Source organism: Pseudophryne corroboree, chromosome 4 (assembly GCF_028390025.1).
Source record: "Pseudophryne corroboree isolate aPseCor3 chromosome 4, aPseCor3.hap2, whole genome shotgun sequence".
In the NCBI taxonomy this organism is placed as follows: domain Eukaryota; kingdom Metazoa; phylum Chordata; class Amphibia; order Anura; family Myobatrachidae; genus Pseudophryne; species Pseudophryne corroboree.
Genome location: NC_086447.1, coordinates 619,717,091 through 619,735,711, shown reverse-complemented (window position 1 = coordinate 619,735,711; position 18,621 = coordinate 619,717,091).

Below are 18,621 nucleotides of genomic sequence, written 5' to 3'. Positions count from 1 at the left end.
TGTTCATAAAAATCCCAGGAAATCAGTAGTTTCTGAGATACTCAAACCATTCTCTTTATTACTAGAATAAAAATAATGTCATCATAGGCAAACACAAGGAGGGTTTCTGGTTGCCTGGAAACCTCCATCCTCTTGGCCAGTTGTTAAAATTATTACCACAATAGCAACAGTATATAATATGATTACTTAAACTGCCACCACAACATGCAGTTTAAGGGACAGAGCAGATCTGCTGCACATGCACAGTGGCAACAGCTTATTTTTCCAAGTTTGCAGTGTGTGTGGATCTGAGCACTCAATCACTGCACTGGACCAGAGAGTAGCTGCCAAGAAGAAGAGAGAGGAGCCTTACCATGAAGTGGGAGAATGTGTGCTTATAATGTACTGTTCTGTCTCCTGCCGGTTCTATTTTATGTGTATTTATATTATGGGGTGTTTAACCTTTTCATGACAACTTATGTTATTTATATTAAATATGTCTAATACAGCCTATCCTATAGCCCATCTATACATTCAGTGTATAAAAAAAAACAATGTGTACTTTTATATCCAGGGTCAGTAATAGGTTTGTCAACCACTTCCCTAGACTCCCACACTTGCTCCAGTGTTCCGCAGAGTGGGAGATTGTGGAATGCATTTGAAAGCCCCCATCTAAAATCCTGCATTTGCACATGGTCATGGTAAAAGTCACTTAGATCACATCTCTTCCCTTTTGTGGTGATTGGTCTGAACAGCTGAACCTTTTGAACATGCCTGAATAATTTTCTGCATTAAGCTGTTGACACTTGCCACATATTTTTTTATTATTTACATTACCAAGCAAGTATGTATGTGTCCCTAGTGTAGTAGCCCGGGGCGGATTGGGATGGAAAACCAGACTGGAAAATTTATGGAAGAAGCCCTAATGGGAGTTTGGTCTGATGAGGGGGCGGGATCTACCTCATAGGACCTGATTGTATGCAATTGCGGCCTTCCTTGCATCTTTTGCTGCAGTTATGTTGGAGAACGGGCAGATTGGAAACTAAAAGTGGCCCTGTAAATTTTGTAGAAGTGGCCCAACATGGGTAGCACAAGAGGTATAACATACCGTTTAGCCATGGCAGCATCATTGGATGGCAGAGTTGCTGTACTAAAGAGATGGAATAACAGAATGAATGGGGATAATGCAGTGTACTGAGTGTGGTGGGCTGCCTCTCATGTGGGGGTGGGACCACATGACAACACACAATACAGGCCCCACAGACATGTTGGCCTACCAGGAATCTTCCTGGTTAGCCCTATGGCCAATCTGCCTCTGGTAGTAGCCACAAGTTTAATAATTGGACTCTGTAAAGTGGCGCAACTACAAATTTTGAGCAGCCCTGCCAAAAAGTTTCTGTTTTTATATAATCTCAAGTACTGTTTCTGGTATGTATAAGTCTGAACCAAGTCCTCAGAGACATTGAAAAATACTGTATTAAAGTGCCTATACCGAAAAGGTATGAAAGATTTATATTAACCGAGCTTTGCTTAATTTTTATTCAATTTCTCAATAGCAATTCCTCCAAACCTACTCCCATTACAGCTCTAACCGAAGAGCTGAGAAACTTGGATACCTGAAGCATTGTCCACCTTTCAAAAACTATAGGAAAGCTCCTCTACAGCTCTTATGCTAGAACATTCAGATGTTCTTTTACTTTTGTTCTTAAGGTAGCTTCTTCTTACATTGGAACAGAGTAATTACTTTCACAGAGCAATAAACTTGACAAATATCACCATTTACCAATTACTTTTCTGATACTGTATATGCTAAAAACTATTTAATCTCTGAATAGACAATTTTAGCTGTGTTGCTTGCTTTGGACAAATGGAGACATCTGTTTTAATCTTCAGATAATTCAAAGGTTAAATTGTGGAAAGGGCCATAGGGTACTCATTTTATTGGCTTGACTTAAACCTCACCTATTGCCTTGGTTCCAAAACCTCAGAACTCTCTCATTATTTTACTCTTTTCAGCCAGGAATATCAAGAAGAGTAATGACTTGTCACAGATACTGTATCTGCAGAATTGTGGCAGCTACATACACCAACAATTCCAAATGTCCTCTTGTTGCAGGACTTTGTCCAGTGTTCCTTGTTTTGGCACATCATTCCATAATGCATTGAGAAATTTTGTTATATAAGCATAAGGGAAATGCATCAGTATGATATTCATGGTTTGATTTAAAAAAAAACAGTGTCCCAGGTATAATTTCAGCCATTTGCAAAAGTACTTTAAAAAAGTTAATTGACAAGCTACTCCAGTTCTTTTACTTCTCCATTTTTTTTTCTTACTTTATTAGAGTGAGTCTTAGATGAATGTTTCATTAAGGTAACTTCCTTCATCCCTACTTAGTTTGTCATTTTCATTTCTACTCACAATGCTCTGTATAAAAGAAACCTACTGTCTCCATGGTCTGCCCCTTAATATCAAAATAGATTCTGATTTTTTGGGTTGCATTCTACAAGTAGATACTAATTTTCATAAATATCATCCACAGCTTAATATGCAGTAGACAGATAGATAGATAGATAGATAGATAGATAGATAGATAGATAGATAGACAGATAGATAGATAATGTAGACATAAAGTATATGCACAGAGTCATTCAGATCTTCAAACCTCTTGTGATTCTGCACATCAAGACAGCTAGGCACATTTTGTCCCTAAACATCAATAGCCAACTCCTCCCTTATGTGCAGGAAATAATTTATGGCTGTCCACAAGAAACCACAAACTTAAAATGCATGATCTCAAACTTTTCAATATTACAAGACAAGATTGGTAAATTATGACCCATGTCTTGTACTCCTTTGCTTATGAATATCTAAAGTGTTCCAAGTCTGTCTTCTTCAGCAACCAGTAATCTTCTTTTTCTTCAAAGACATCTCCACCAAAAGACGTGCTGGTTGATGGTTAACAAGAGTTTGATTGAGAAAAATATTGAATTATGGGAGATTGTTCTATTTAAATTATATGAAAAACTGTAGTCCTAATGAAAGTTATCGGATTAAAGTTTTAGGAAGTAATTTTGGGTGAGTAAAAGATTTCAGGATATATTAAAGCAAAACTGGCAGAAAACAGCTGCTCATTAATCCTGACAAATTGTAATTGTCAGCCCATTTTGGCCCTCATTCCGAGTTGTTCGCTCGTTGCCGAGTTTCACTATATTGCGATTAGTCGCTTACTGGGGGTCATTCCGAGTTGTTCGCTCGTTGCCGATTTTCGCTATATTGCGATTAGTTGCTTGCTGCGCATGCGCAAGGTTCGCAGAGCGCATGCGCTTAGTTATTTTACACAAAAGTTAGGTATTTTACTCACGGCATAACAAGGTTTTTTCATCGTTCTGGTGATCGTACTGTGATTGACAGGAAGTGGGCATTTCTGGGCGGAAACTGGCCGTTTTCTGGGCGTGTGCGAAAAAACGCTGGCGTTTCTGGGAAAAACGCGGGAGTGTCTGAAGTAACGGGGGAGTGTCTGGGCGAACGCTGGGTGTGTTTGTGACGTCAAACCAGGAACGAAACTGACTGAACTGATCGCAATGGCTGAGTAAGTCTGGAGCTACTCAGAAACTGCTAAGAAATTTCTATTCGCAATTCTGCTAATCTTTCGTTCGCAATTCTGCTAAGTAAAGAAACACTCCCAGAGGGCGGCGGCTTAGCGTGTGCAATGCTGCTAAAAGCAGCTAGCGAGCGAACAACTCGGAATGAGGGCCACTGCTCATGCGCAAGGTTCGCAGAGCGCATGCGCTTAGTTATTTTACTCAAAAGTTAGGTATTTTACTCACGGCATAACGAGGATTTTTCATCGTTCTGGTGATCGGAGTGTGATTGACAGGAAGTGGGTGTTTCTGGGCGGAAACTGGCCATTTTATGGGAGTGTGCGAAAAAACGCTGGCGTTTGTGGGAAAAACGCGGGAGTGTCTGAAGAAATGGGGGAGTGTCTGGGCGAACGCTGGGTGTGTTTGTGACGTCAAACCAGGAACAAAACTGACTGAGCTGATCGCAATGGCTGAGTAAGTCTGGAGCTACTCAGAAACTGCTAAGAATTTTCTATTCGCAAATCTGCTAATCTTTCGTTCGCAATTCTGCTATGTTAAGATACACTCCCAGAGGGCGGCGGCTTAGCGTGTGCAATGCTGCTAAAAGCAGCTAGCGAGCGAACAACTCGGAATGAGGGCCACTGCTCATGCGCAAGGTTCGCAGAGCGCATGCGCTTAGTTATTTTACTCAAAAGTTAGGTATTTTACTCACGGCATAACGAGGATTTTTCATCGTTCTGGTGATCGGAGTGTGATTGAGAGGAAGTGGGTGTTTCTGGGCGGAAACTGGCCGTTTTATGGGAGTGTGCGAAAAAACGCTGGCGTTTCTGGGAAAAACGCGGGAGTGTCTGAAGAAACGGGGGAGTGTCTGGGCGAACGCTGGGTGTGTTTGTGACGTCAAACCAGGAATGAAACTGACTGAACTGATCGCAATGGCTGAGTAAGTCTGGAGCTACTCAGAAACTGCTAAGAATTTTCTATTCGCAACTCTGCTAATCTTTCGTTCGCAATTCTGCTATGCTAAGATACACTCCCAGAGGGCGGCGGCTTAGCGTGTGCAATGCTGCTAAAAGCAGCTAGCGAGCGAACAACTCGGAATGAGGGCCTTTGTTTTTATACAAACCACCACCAAAAAAACAGGTGAGATAACTTAAACTGCAGCAATCTAAAGACAAAACACCCTCATTACCTTCTTAAATGGGCTGTTCTACTGATCACCAGTCCCTGTTCTGTGTGAAGACCAGACAAACTTTAGACCCACACACCTAGGGATGTCTGGGTCCAATGTCATGTGTTAACTGTGACGTCAGGAGTGTCAAGTTGGGGGACCATGTTAATGTATAGGGACTACCCAGAACTACCCAAAGTCTTGGTGGCCCTGTCCCTCTCTCTGATCACAACCTGATCACCTTCACAATCTCTTCTATTACTTTAAATTCTAGGACACTAAAACCAAGCAAGCCTCCTCTAACACGCAGAAATACTAACAATATAAATTTTCAACAACTTTCCACTTCTCTGCAACAACGTCTCTCACCAATCTCTACATTCACCACACCTGACACTGCTGTATCCCACCTGCACCAGACCCTAGAGAGTGCCCTTGATGAAGTTGCTCCAGCTACCCATCACACTCCACGTAGGCTTAGATGCCAACCATGGCACTCTAAATCAACAAGACACCTACAAAAACTGTCACGTAAGGTAGAATGTCAGTGGCGGAAATCTCAGAATCCAAGTGACTTTCTCACATATAAGACTACCTACCACTCCTATCGTCAGGCCCTGGACACTGCCAAACAAACATATTTCCAATCTCTCATCTCTTATCATGCCACCAACCCCAAACGACTTTTTAATACATTTAAATCACTTCTTTACCCTCCCTCACCTCCCCCACTAGCTACTATCAGTGCACAAGAACTTGCTTCCTACTTCAAGGATAAGATTGATAAAATCCAAGATGAAATGGTATGCTCTAACTCAGCCAGTGACCTGCTCAAATCCCTATCTGAACCCTCTGGCACTTTCTCTTCATTTGATCCCACAAGTGAAGATGAAGTATCAACACTCTTTTCATCCTCCTACTCCACTACCTCTCCTCTTGATCCTATACCCTCACAGGTCAGCAAAAGTTTGTCTCCTGTGCTTATCCCAACCTTAACTAAAATCTGTAATCTCTCTCTCTCTACTGGCATCTTTCCATCTCTGTTTAAACATGCAGTGATTACTCCCATTCTGAAAAAACACAACTCTGACCCAAACACACTCTCTAACTACCGTCCCATTTCTCAGCTACCCAGTCCCTCCAAGCTACTTGAGAGACTTGCCTACACTCGCCTTACACACTTTCTTAACTCCCACATCTTACTGGACCCACTTCAGTCAGGCTTTCGTGCCCAACACTCCACGGAGATGGCACTGACCAAAGTAGTGAATGATCTGGTCACTGCTAGATCAAAAGGCCATTACACACTTCTTATTCTTCTAGATCTCTCTGCTGCTTTTGATACTGTTGACCACTCTCTTCTCATACAAACACTAGAGTCCCTAGGTCTTCAGGACACAGCCCTTACTTGGTTCTCATCCTACCTATCTAATCGATATTTCAGTGTTTGCTTCTCTGATTCTACCTCCTCTTCTCTACCTCTATCAGTTGGAGTACCGCAAGGCTCAGTCTTAGGTCCTCTGCTTTTCTCAATCTATACCTCCTCTCTTGGTAAACTAATCAGCTCCTTCGGATTTCAGTATCATTTGTACGCTGATGATACGCAAATCTACCTATCCTCCCCAGATTTATCACCATCTGTATTGGCTCGTGTCACTGGATGCCTGTCTGCCATTTCATCTTGGATGTCATCTCGCCATCTCAAACTCAACATTTCCAAAACAGAATTAATTATTTTCCCACCAGCTAAGGGTAGTTACCAACCTGATATTGCCATAACTGTTGACAATGCAACTATCCACCCTACCCGACAAGCTCGCTGCCTAGGTGTCATCCCTGACTCTGAACTGTCATTTGTTCCACACATTCAATCTGTCTCTAAATCATGTTACATGCACCTTAAAAACATATCCAAAATACGCCCTTATCTTACACAAGACACTGCAAAAACTCTGATCCATGCACTCATCATCTCCCGCATTGATTATTGTAATAGTCTCCTTACTGGTCTTCCCAAACATAGGCTCTCACCACTTCAATCCATTTTAAATGCAGCTGCGAGGCTAATCTTCTTCACCAGACGTTCTTCGTCTGCTGATCCGCTCTGTCAGTCCCTCCATTGGTTACCGGTATTCTACCGTGTCAAATATAAAATACTTTTACTTACATACAAGGCTATTACCCAAACTGCACCATCATACATCTCCTCACTCATCTCAAAATATCTCCCTACCAGACCCCTCCGATCTGCACAAGATCTGCGTCTCTCATCCAGATGTATTACCTGTTCCCACTCAAAATTACAGGACTTTACCCGGGCTTCACCCACTCTGTGGAATGCCCTCCCACGCACAATAAGACTCTCCACTAGTCTCCAAACCTTTAAACGTTCCCTGAAAACTCATCTCTTCAGACAAGCCTACCAAATTCCTGACCCACACACATAACCTTCAATGCTTCCCTATCCAGTTACATTCCCTCTGCACAGTCCCCATAACCTCACATTTTGTCTTCCAACACTGCTGGGTGATCATATCATACAACCCACTAAGAAGCTAGCAATCTGGGGAAACATTATGTAACAGGTTGCATCTATCCTTGTGTATCAATACCTATTTCCCTCTAGATTGTAAGCTTGCGAGCAGGGCCTTCCTACCGCTATGTCTGTCTTTGCCCAGTTTTGTTCTATAACTGTTGTTCTAATTGTAAAGCGCAACGGAATATGCTGCGCTATATAAGAAACTGCTAATAAATAAATAATAAATGTCCCTTGTATATTAACAAACATAATGCAATCCCACAGTATAATTAACCCCTACAAATTAAATATGTGACCAATTTGTATAGTAAATAAAATATTTTTCTCTCTTCACGAGAGAACATTCATAATCAGCTGCTCATCTACAAAGTGCAGTAGGTGAACTTAGCAAAAGCTACTGTATTCGCATCTGGAGCTCATAAAGAGCAGCCCAGTATGCACTTACAGGGATTTTTTTTAGCCAGTGCATTACGTCAGATCAAAAAAATAAGTTGTACAGTATATTCACTAAACCACATAAAATAAGGTACGGTAACCAAATTACATTTATATTAATGGTGCAGATATTTATAAAAATGTATTAATATACTAAGGGGTAACTATACTAAAGAGCCACAAAATAAAAAAAAGCTTTTAAAGTTTTTTGAAAAGCATACAATAAAACAATCTGTTCACTAGTGCCAGAATGCCAAAGAAAACTAAAAAGAAACATGTATATTCCAGGCGCCGTCCAAGAACTCACGAGAACAAGTCCAGGAAAGTGGTGGATGTTCTAGCACATGAACGCATCCAAGAGCTTGATCATCTGCCATACAGTACAGACCTGGCCCAATGCAAGTTTTTATTTTGTCTTCTTAAAATCAAGCGCAAGATGCCTAGAACTCATTTTGAGTAACCAGAAGCTGCAGAAGACTTACCTGCTTCAGACTGGCCCAGCTGCTTCACCAAGTGGTTTGTGCACATGCATCTTCACCCCACATAATGCCCATATGAACCACTGGGTTTGTATGTCTGTGTGTGTGTGTGTGTGTGTGTGTGTGTGTGTGTGTGTGTGTGTGTGTGTGTGTGTGTGTGTGTAAATCTGCCTCTGATATTAGCCAGTGCCTTACCAGCCACTGACCTCACCGCAGATCACTGGTGCCATCCCCTGTGTCTCTATGACACTCCCTTGCATTTCTACAGCACCATCCCCCTGTGTTTCTCAAACTTCATCTCCCCTGCATCTCTCCAGCATCACCCTCCTACATTTCACAAACTCATCCTCCTGCGTCTCTTCAGCTTATACCCAACTGTGTCTCTCCAGCACCATCCCCATGCTTTCTCCTTGCCATACCCCTTGATTTCTCCATCACCTTCTTCCTGTGACACTCAGTCCCTTATGTCTCTCCAGCTCTTCTCTGTCTCTTCAGCTCAGCCCCTTTGGCCTCTCTAGCTCAACCCCTGCATTTATACAGCTCAGCCCCCTTTATCACTCTTGTTCATCCCCCTGCGTCTATCCAGCACATGTCCCATGTTTCTGTACAGTGACCCCACCAGTGTGTCTCCAGAATTCTCACACATTCTTATCTGTGTCACAGTTCCTGTGGACCCTGCTCCTCTTCATGGCAGTGCCATGATGTTATGACATCCTCTACGTCTGTGGATGCCAACAGTTCACGTTTTCCAGGTCTACTCACAGAGGGGCCGATTTATTAAAATACTGATAAGGTTCTTTATATGCAGGGTTCCGCTTCACTGCATTATTGTGGTGAAGCGGGACCTCTTTTGCAGTGCATTTACTAAGCCTGCTTTGTTCGTTATGTGAGCACGTTATCTCACCTTCTGGTGATACGCGTCATCCCAAAAAGTTCGTCCGCCTTGGCTGCAGTAACTTCTTTTGAGCCTGCACCGTTCAGTAACTCCCAGTGTGCAGTTCGAGAGTTAGGCTGGCGCATGCGCGGATTGATTTTGTGGACGCCGAAACTTGTGTAGTGTGCTGTGGCATAAGGTGTGTGAGGTGAGAGTCCTCTACGCACTTTCCTTGGTTTACTTTAATTTATAATATAGGAAATGACAATGTTTTACAGTAGGCAGGCTGTCTTCCACGATGTGGCTAGGCTGGGCTCTAATGAGTCAGCTGTGGGGGGTTTTGTTTATCTTTTTTAATGTGTTATTCTGGTTTGAATCAAAACTTCCATAGCCTGCTTTCACCAATTGGTCATGTTAATTTCCTCATATATACAGTGCATATGGAAAGTATTCACAACGCTTAACTTTTTACACATTTTGTTATGTTACAGCCTTATTCCAAAATGGAATAAATTAATTTTTTCCCTCAAAATTCTACACACAATACCCCATAATGACAACGTGAAAAAAGTTTTTTCGAGATTTTTGCAAATTTATTAAAAATAGAAAACTAAGAAATCACATGTACATAAGTATTCGCAGTCTTTGCCATGACGCTCAATATTGAGCTCAGGTGCATCCTGTTTCCACTGATCATCCTTGAGATGTTCCTAAAGCTTAATTGGAGTCCACCTGTGGTAAATTCAGTTGATTGAACATGTTTGGAAAGGCACAAACCAGTCTATATAAGGTCCCACACTTGACAGTGCATGTCTGAGCACAAACCAAGGATGAAGTCAAAAGAATTGTCTGTAGACTTCCAAAACAGGATTGTCTGAAGGCACAAATCTGGGGAAGGGTACAGAAAAATGAAGGTCCCAATTAGAGATGTGCGGCGGGCACTTTTCGTGTTTTGTGTTTTGGTTTTGATTCTAATTTCCTGCTCATGTTTTGGTCTTGGCTTGGTTTTGCCAAAACCACCCTTTCGTGTTTTGGTTTTGGATCTGAATAATTTTTGGAAAAAAAACAGCTAAAATCACAGAACTTGGGGGTAATTTTGCTCCTACAGTATTATTAACCTCAATAACATTAATTTCCACTCATCTCCAGTCGATTCAATGAGCACAGTGGCCTCCATCATCCATAAATGGAAGAAGTTCGGAACCACCAGGACTCTTCCTAGAGCTGTCTGGCTGTCTAAATGGAGCGATCAGGGGAGAAGGGCCCTAGTCAGGGAGGTGACAAAGAATCTGGTGGTCACTCTGTCAGAGCTACAGCATTCCTCTGTGGAGAGAGGAGAACTTTCCAGAAAGGCAACCATCTCTGCAGCAATGCACCAATCAGGCCTGTTTGGTAGAGTGGCCAGACGGAAGCCACTCCATAGTAAAAAGCACAAGGCAGCCCACCTGGAATTTGCCAAAATGCACCTGAAGGACTCTCAGACCATGAGAAACAAAATTATCTGGTCTGATGAGACAAAGATTGAACTCTTTGACATGAATGCCAGGCATCATGTTTGGAGGAAACCAGGCACCGTTCATCACCAGGCCAATACCATCCCTACAGTGAAGCATGATGATGGCAGCATCATGCTGTGGGGATGTTATTCAGCGGCAGGAACTGGGAAACTAGTCAGGATAGAGGGAAAGATGAGTGCAGCAATGTACAGAGATATCCTGCATGAAAACCTGCTCCAGAGCGCTCTTGACTTCAGACAGGGGCGATAGTTCATCTTTCAGCAGGACAACAACCCTAAGTACACAGCCAAGATAGCAAAAGGAGTGGCTTCAGGACTACTATGTGAATGTACATGTGTAGCCCAGCCAGAGCCCAGACTTGAATCCGATTGAACATCTCAGGAGAGCTCTGAAAATGGCTGTGCACCGACACTTCCCATCCAACCTGATGGAGCTTGAGAGGTGCTGCAAAGAGGAATGGGTGAAACTGCCTAAACATAGGTGTGCCAAGCTTGAGCATCATAATCAAAAAGGCTCGAGGCTGTAATTGCTGCCAAAGGTGCATCAACAAAGTATAGAGCAAAGGTTGTGATTACTTATGTACATGTGATTTCTTAGTTTTCTATTGTTAATACAATTGCAAAAATCTCAAAAAAACTTTCTTCACATTGTCATTATGGGGTATTGTGTGTAGAAGTTTGAGGGAAAAAATAAATGTATTCCATTTTGGAATAAGTCTGTAACATAACAAAATATGGAAAAAGGGAAGCGCTGTGAATACTTTCCGGATGCACTATATATATATATATATATATATATATACTAGGTGCTTCATCGCGCCCTACAGGCGCTCTTCACACCGTCGTAAGGGGCTACGCCCCCTTAACCCCTGTACGCCGTTCAATATATGTATTGTATGAAGTATTACCTGTATTCCTAGTGTTGTGAGTGGTTAAATATTGCACAATGAAAGGGCGTCGGATGGTGAAGGGGGCGTAGCCCCTTGTGACGGTGTAAACAGCGCCTGCAGGGCACACTGTACAGAATGCAGCGGGTGTGGGTGGGGCCGCGGATGAGGGAGGGGGTCAGGAGCGCTGCAGGTGGGGATGTGCAGGGGAGTGGGATCCGGAGGCGGTATGGGTGGAGGAGGGACGGGGGTGCCGTGGGTAGGGGAGGTACGGGGATCTGCCGGATGGGGGAGGGGGTTCCGGAGGCGCTGCAAATGGGGAAGGGGCGAGTGCGTCGTGGGTAGGGTAGGGGTCCGGAAGCGCGGGGGGGAGGTGCAGGTGGGGGTGCGGCAGATGGGTGAGGGGGTCGGGAGGCACAGCGGGTGGTGGAGGGGCGGGTGCAGTGGGGCCGCGCGGGTGGGGTAGGGGGTCAGGAGGTGCTGCGGGTGGGGAAGGGGCGAGTGCGCTGTGGGTGGGGTAGGGGTTCCGGAAGCGATGTGCGTAGGGGAGGGGCAGGTGCGCGGCAGATGGGGGAGGGGGTCCAGAGGCTGTGCAGGTGGTTGAGGGGCGGGTGCAGTGGGGCAGCGGCTGGGGTAGGAGGTCAGGATGTGCTGCGGGTGAGGGAGGGGCGGTTGCGGGGGTTGACGGCGGATGGAGGAGGGTGTTTGTAGAGGCTGTGGATGGAGGGGGAGCGGATGCGTGGGGGGGGGGTCTGTGGTTGAGAAAGGGGCAGGGGAGTGGGGGCCGTGGCTGGTGTAGGGGGCTGGAGGGGCCGCATGTGGGGGAGGGGTGGTGGTGCGGCGGATGGTGGAAGGGTCCAAAGGCGCTGCAGGTGGTGGATTGGGGGGTGTCATGGGTAGGGGGTTGCAGAGGTGCTGCAGGTGGGGAAGGGGGGAGTGCGCCGTGCATGGGGGAGGGGCAGGTGCAGGGGTGTGGCAGATGGGGGAGGGGGTCAGGAGGCGCTGCGGGTGGTGGAGGTGCGGGTGCAGTGGGGCAGGGTGTCAGGAGGTGCTGCGGGTGGGGAAGGGGCGAGTGCACTGCGGGTGGGGTAGGGGGTCCAAAAGCAAAGTGTGTGGGGGAGGGGCAGGTGCATGGATGCGGCAGATGGGGGAGGGGGTCTGGAGGTGCTGCGGGTGGTTGAGCGGTGGCTGCAGTGGGGCCGCGGGTGGGGTAGGGGGTCAGTAGGTGGTGCAGGTGGGGGCGGGGTGGTTGTGGGGGATGACTGTGGGTGGTGTGTGGTTGGGAGGTTCTGGGGAGTGGGGGGCGTGGGTGGTGTAGAGGGTCTGGAGGCGGCGCGTGTGGGGGGAGGGGTGGCGGAGTGGCGTGTGTTGGAGTGGCAGGTGCGGCTGATGGTGGAAGGGTCTGAAAGTACTGCAGGTGGTGGATGGGCGAGTACGGGGGTGCTGCAGGTGGGGTATGGGGTGAGGAGGCGCTGCGGGTGGGGGATGGGCAGCTGTGGGGGTTGACGGCGGATGGGGGTGTCTGTAGAGGCTGTGGGTGGAGGGGGGGTGGATGCGGGGGGGGCTGTTAGGTGGGAGGGTCTGTGGTTGAGGGAGGGGCAGGGGAGTGGGGGCCGTGGGTGGTGTAGGGGGTCTGGGGGCGCTGCATGTGGGGGAGGGGTGGTGGTGCAGCGGATGGTGGAAGGGTCGGAAGGCGCTGCAGGTGGTGGATGGGCGAGTGTGGGGGGTGCCACAGGTGGGGTAGGGGATCAGGAGGGGCTGGGGGTGGTTGTGGGGGATGTCAGCGTATGGGGGAGGGTGTCTAGATGATGTGGGTGGAGGGGGCGGATGCGGGGAGGGCTATGGTAGGGGGTTGGGAGGTGCTGCGGTGGTGGGAGGTGCAGGGGAGTGGGGACTGTGGATGGGGTAGGAGTTCCGGAGGCACTGCGTATGTGGGAGGGTCAGGGCAAGTGCGGTGGACGGTGGATGCGCTGCGGGTACTGTACCTGGCAGCAAGGTTGTTGGAGGGTAATCATTAGCAGCTATCAGTTACACTGCTAATCTCTCTGCCCCAAGGATGCCACCCGGGCTCAGTGTCAGGGTAACTGTGTGGCGGCCAGCCAGGGAGCACAGCAGTGTGCGGTGTCCCTGCTGCCGCGGGTGCCGCTCTGCCGCACATCTCCCCCACCCCCGCCAGGCAGCCGGGGAGCACAGCAGTGTGCGGTGTCCCTGCTGCTGCGGGTGCCGCTCTGCCTGACATCTCCCCCCGCCAGCTGCCCAACATGCAGCGGCCCACACTGGGCACATCAGGCAGCCATCATGTCCGGAGCGGGGACCCGCTCTAGCGGGAGCACCGGACGGAGGGCTGTGTCGGCAATAGGAGCACATTGCAGGGTTGCCTGTCTCCTCGCTGGGGCAGGCTGTTGAAGAGGGTACTGTGACAGGCGGCAGAGGAGAGGCGCCGGGGCTCAGGCGGGGAGTGGGATCCGCTCGGTGTCAGACAGAGAGTCGCCTCCCGCCCTCACATCTTCGGCGGAGGGACGATGGAAGACTGGGGACATGTGCGCCGAGAAGGTGCAGGGTGTCTGGCAGCCGTCACTGATCTGCATACAGTAGATTAGCCCACATCTGAAACTCCGCCCAGCGTTAGAGGGCCAGGCACCGAGTCACAGGGCTAATATATAGGAGATATGTATATATATATATATATATATATATATATATATATATATATTGTATAGAATTCTGATCCGCGCACACTGTAGTGGTTCTCAGAGTCTTTTAGTTAATACATGCGGTGCCCGCTCATCCACTCCAGCCAGGAGTCGGGGGTTTCTAGATAATGTCAAAAATAAGGAGAGCGCACCAATGAATAATAATAAAAAGTAACACTTTACTTGTGTAAATATCCACGTACATGTAAGTTTAGAATAATGCACTTAGCCACTCTCTCCGATAACTGCCGCTACGTTGTGTTCCTTCAGTCAGCGGGGTATTTCTCACGGAGACACCGTTTGCTCTGTATCAAACGGGAGACAGAGCTTCGTCTGCAGATGCAAGCCACGCCCAACGCGTTTCGTCACTAGGGGACTTCATCAGGAGCTGTGATAAGGTCCAATGGAATGTTTTCCAGTAATATTCTAGACTGAACATGCACAAGAGGCAGTGTTAGCATGCTAATTAGAGGGCCCTACATGGGATCTAACGTTTCTCTATTTTTTAGATGTTGGTGACATGGTGTGCATCTACTTGCAGGTTTATGTATGTTTGTATACACAAATACGTGTGAGGCCACTCTTGTGGGCAGTCATACATATGTGGATATATAATATACGTACACTGATATTCAGTTTTAATTTCAGCTTCCTAATGATTTTTTTATGTCCATCTGTATTTGCCCTGTTATGTCAATTCGCGTACCAACCCCTCTATGACAATGCTCCTTATATTAATTATCATGGTCGTATTACAATGCTTTTTAATGATGTAGTCCATATAAAGGTTTATGCACTGTTTTTGTTTAACCCACACAACAATGGCACATTATCCATTGTTTCATGCATGCACTTTTCTCTCAGCAGCACTGCCGCCTATCCGAGTCCTGGTTGCTAGGGAGCGCCGGTTACCAAGGTCACCGAGTAAACTCTGGTTTCCAGGAAGTGACGACAGAGGCGGTTCAGATGCGCTGACGCTTTGCACGGCCGGAAGAGTGAGGGACGGATGCAGTTCCCACCCCCCTCCCACGGCGTGTGTCCCGTTCGCGGGTCTTTTTCCACTTATATGGTATGTCACTTTCATATTTTGTTTGTATCACCTTGACAAAGGGGCGCCACGGCCCCGAAACGTTGGTCACCTGATTACAACATGGATTAAATTTTTGCACTTTATTATCTCTAAGAAAGTCTCCTGAGTGCCGCTGAAGACACAAAAGACAAAATTGATCTATTCGGGCGCACCCTTGCAGCTGAAAAATATGTTACTCTAGAGGCACCACCAAACTCTGGTGTGAACAGAAAATACAAAATGAGCAAACATATAGCATCAAGCGCTGGGAAATGAAATTCAAACCTTCCCTTTATGAATGGTTGTATTAAGGGTATATTGTTACCCCCTCTTCCTCTATTCCACTTCTTGAGGGGACCACTTCAATCCTCCATCCACATTCAAAATCGTGACATGTAAGAGAACATATAATACAATGGTGTAGTATGTCTTAGCCGGATCACACTTCACCCCAGTGATTTTGGTTCAAGGAGTTGATAAGTGTTGAGCCTCCACCAATTTTTCAGGAAATAGAGAACAAAAAAGCGTACCCAAACTCACAATAGGAATGGATATGGTAAACATGTAAAGGTATCTTTATGTGAAAATCGAGGAGTGTAGTCTAGAGGGCGTACCCCAACTCACAGTGACTAATACAACCATTCATAAAGGGAAGGTTTGAATTTCATTTCCCAGCGCTTGATGCTATATGTTTGCTCGCTGTTATGTTTGCCGCTGTTTGTTCTCCTATGAGTATATGTGTGTGTATATATATATATATATATATATAAGGGTGTATATATATATATATATATATATATATATATATATAGTGAGAGAGAGAGAGAGACACGAAAGAAATAGCGGCACTCCAGTGGACTTTTTCAATTAATAAAGTATATTGGCAAGTAAATACGAATACCAATGCTATTACAGCCTCTTTGTCAAGGTGCAGATAGAGAACAAGTACCAACTTAAGTAGGCAGGAGGAGAGAGAAGCCCTCCGTGAGATGCACTGCTGCCCCAGCCATGTGCTTCTGACGCTAGGGATTGACGTCACCGTGCCAGCGGCATCTGGTTGCCATAGTGACCGCAAACACCTGCTGACGCGACTTCTGTCATTCCTGCAACCGGAAAACACACATCCCCAGTGTAAACAATTTTTTTCATCTGTACTGCTACACACGGAGGGCACCCATGGTGTATGATAATTCAACTTGGAGTACCGAGCCAACAAGCACTATATATATAAATATATATATATATATATATATATATATATATATAAATAATGCTGCGACACTCAGGGTCTTAGATGAAAAAGGTGTGTATTACACCCTGTGCAGTGGAAAACGAGTGATAAAGAGTGATAAGTGGTTCTTTATCACTCGTTTTCCACTGCACAGGGTTATTCTTACCTGATGAAAAGGCTGCTATGCCTTGAAACGTCGTAAGCAACCTGCATTATTTTTCTGTTGTCATGAGCACGTTTGTTCATTTTTCCACTATGATTTGAATACAAGCTTTTTACAAGTCCTTGGAGTGCCGCCTCTATTTCTTTGCTGCTAACACCTGAGCCACAGGTGGGGAAGGATTTATCACTGCATTATTACCAGGAGGGCACCCAGGCATTTACTACTTTAATTTGAGTGTCGGATGTGTTTACAAGTGTGTGTGTGTGTGTGTGTGTGTGTGTGTGTGTGTGTGTGTGTGTGTGTGTGTGTATAGAGAGAGATATTTATATGTGTGTGTGTATATATATATATATATATATATATATATGTGTGTGTGTATATATAAATGTCTAGCCCTGAGGACGGGGAGCTTCCCCGAAACATGTAGGCAATAAAGGGACACTTTTTGCATCTTTGAACTAGCCTGCGTGAGTGCTGCCGATACCTCTCTTCTATATATACACACATATATAAAGAGAGCCATATAGAGCCATAGAAGCTGGCACTCTCCTGCTGTATATACACAATTGCGCCCATTGTCCTCCAGGTGTAAACACCACGGCGGGCTTATCACCACATCTATAGACCAACGGCGGCACTCCAAGGTGACTGAGCAACTAATCAGACTGGCCCAGCTAGATCAAGATCAGCATCAGATGTTAATCTAGCCAAGTCCGTGTGATTCTTTGCTCAATTGCCTTGGAGTGCCAGTGTGTGTGTGTGTGTGTGTGTGTGTGTGTGTGTGTGTGTATATATATATATATATATATATATATAGATATATATATATGTGTGTGTGTGCGTATATATATATATATATATATATATATATATATATATATTAGACCAGTAGAGACATGCAGCGGCACTCAGAGACTCCTCCCAAATGGTTAAAGTGCAAGCAGTAATTTATTGCATCATGAAAAGAGTGACCAACGTTTCGGGGCCGTGGCGCCCCTTTGTCAAGGTGATACAAATGTGGGGCAAAACAATATACCTTAAATAAGATGAGAAGACCCGCGAACGGGACACACGCCAGAGAAAAGGGGGTGGGAACAACTTCCGTCCCTGACTTCTCCGGCCGTGATGACGTCAGGGCGCTCCTGCGTCGTAGGCCATCGTTGCCTGGAAACCGAAGCTTGCATGGTAGCCATAGCAACCGGCGCTCCTGTGTTATCCAGACATCGGATAGACGTAGACGCCCCTGTGTGCATAAACAAAACAAGACAAGTGCGTAAATAAAAACAGTGTTAAAACCATATTAATATGGACTAAATAAACAGGTTATTTCTGCGGATCTACTATTAGAAAAACCACTAGTGGCTGTAAAAGTACTGGTAAGAGACAGATGTGACGGGAGACACAAGGCCCAACATGACATACTATACATAGCAAAAGATGGAAGCACACAATGGGTAACCACAGCTGTACTACTGTATGTAAAATTGCATGTATATGAATATGAATACAGGACCCTAATATACCTGTAACTACTCCTGAATAAATACATATATCCTCCTAGGCACAGTAGCTAAAGCCAATGAACATAGGGTCGTCTTTAAAGCCAAAATACATTATAAGCAAATTATTCTCTACAAAATACATGCCGCAACTAGATGAACAAAAAGTCACTGGATTATGTTCCACGCTATCTTATCATTAAGACCTTTGGGTCGTATTGTGTCCAGAGTATATATCCACCTGGCCTCCATGCGAAGGAGTTGTCCACCTCGGTCGCCCCCCCCCCCCCCCCCCCCCCCCGTATGGATTTGGGGATGTGGTCAATAATTTGAAAATTTAGCTTGTGGAGAAAGTGATGAGTTCCGCATAGTGTTTTGCGACTGGTTGGTCCGAAGACTTCCCGGAGATAGCATATTTGAGCGCTGATCTATGCATGGCCAACCGTTCCCGGGCCGTGCGTACAGTCTTGCCCACATACTGCAGTTTGCAGGGACAGGTAATTAGGT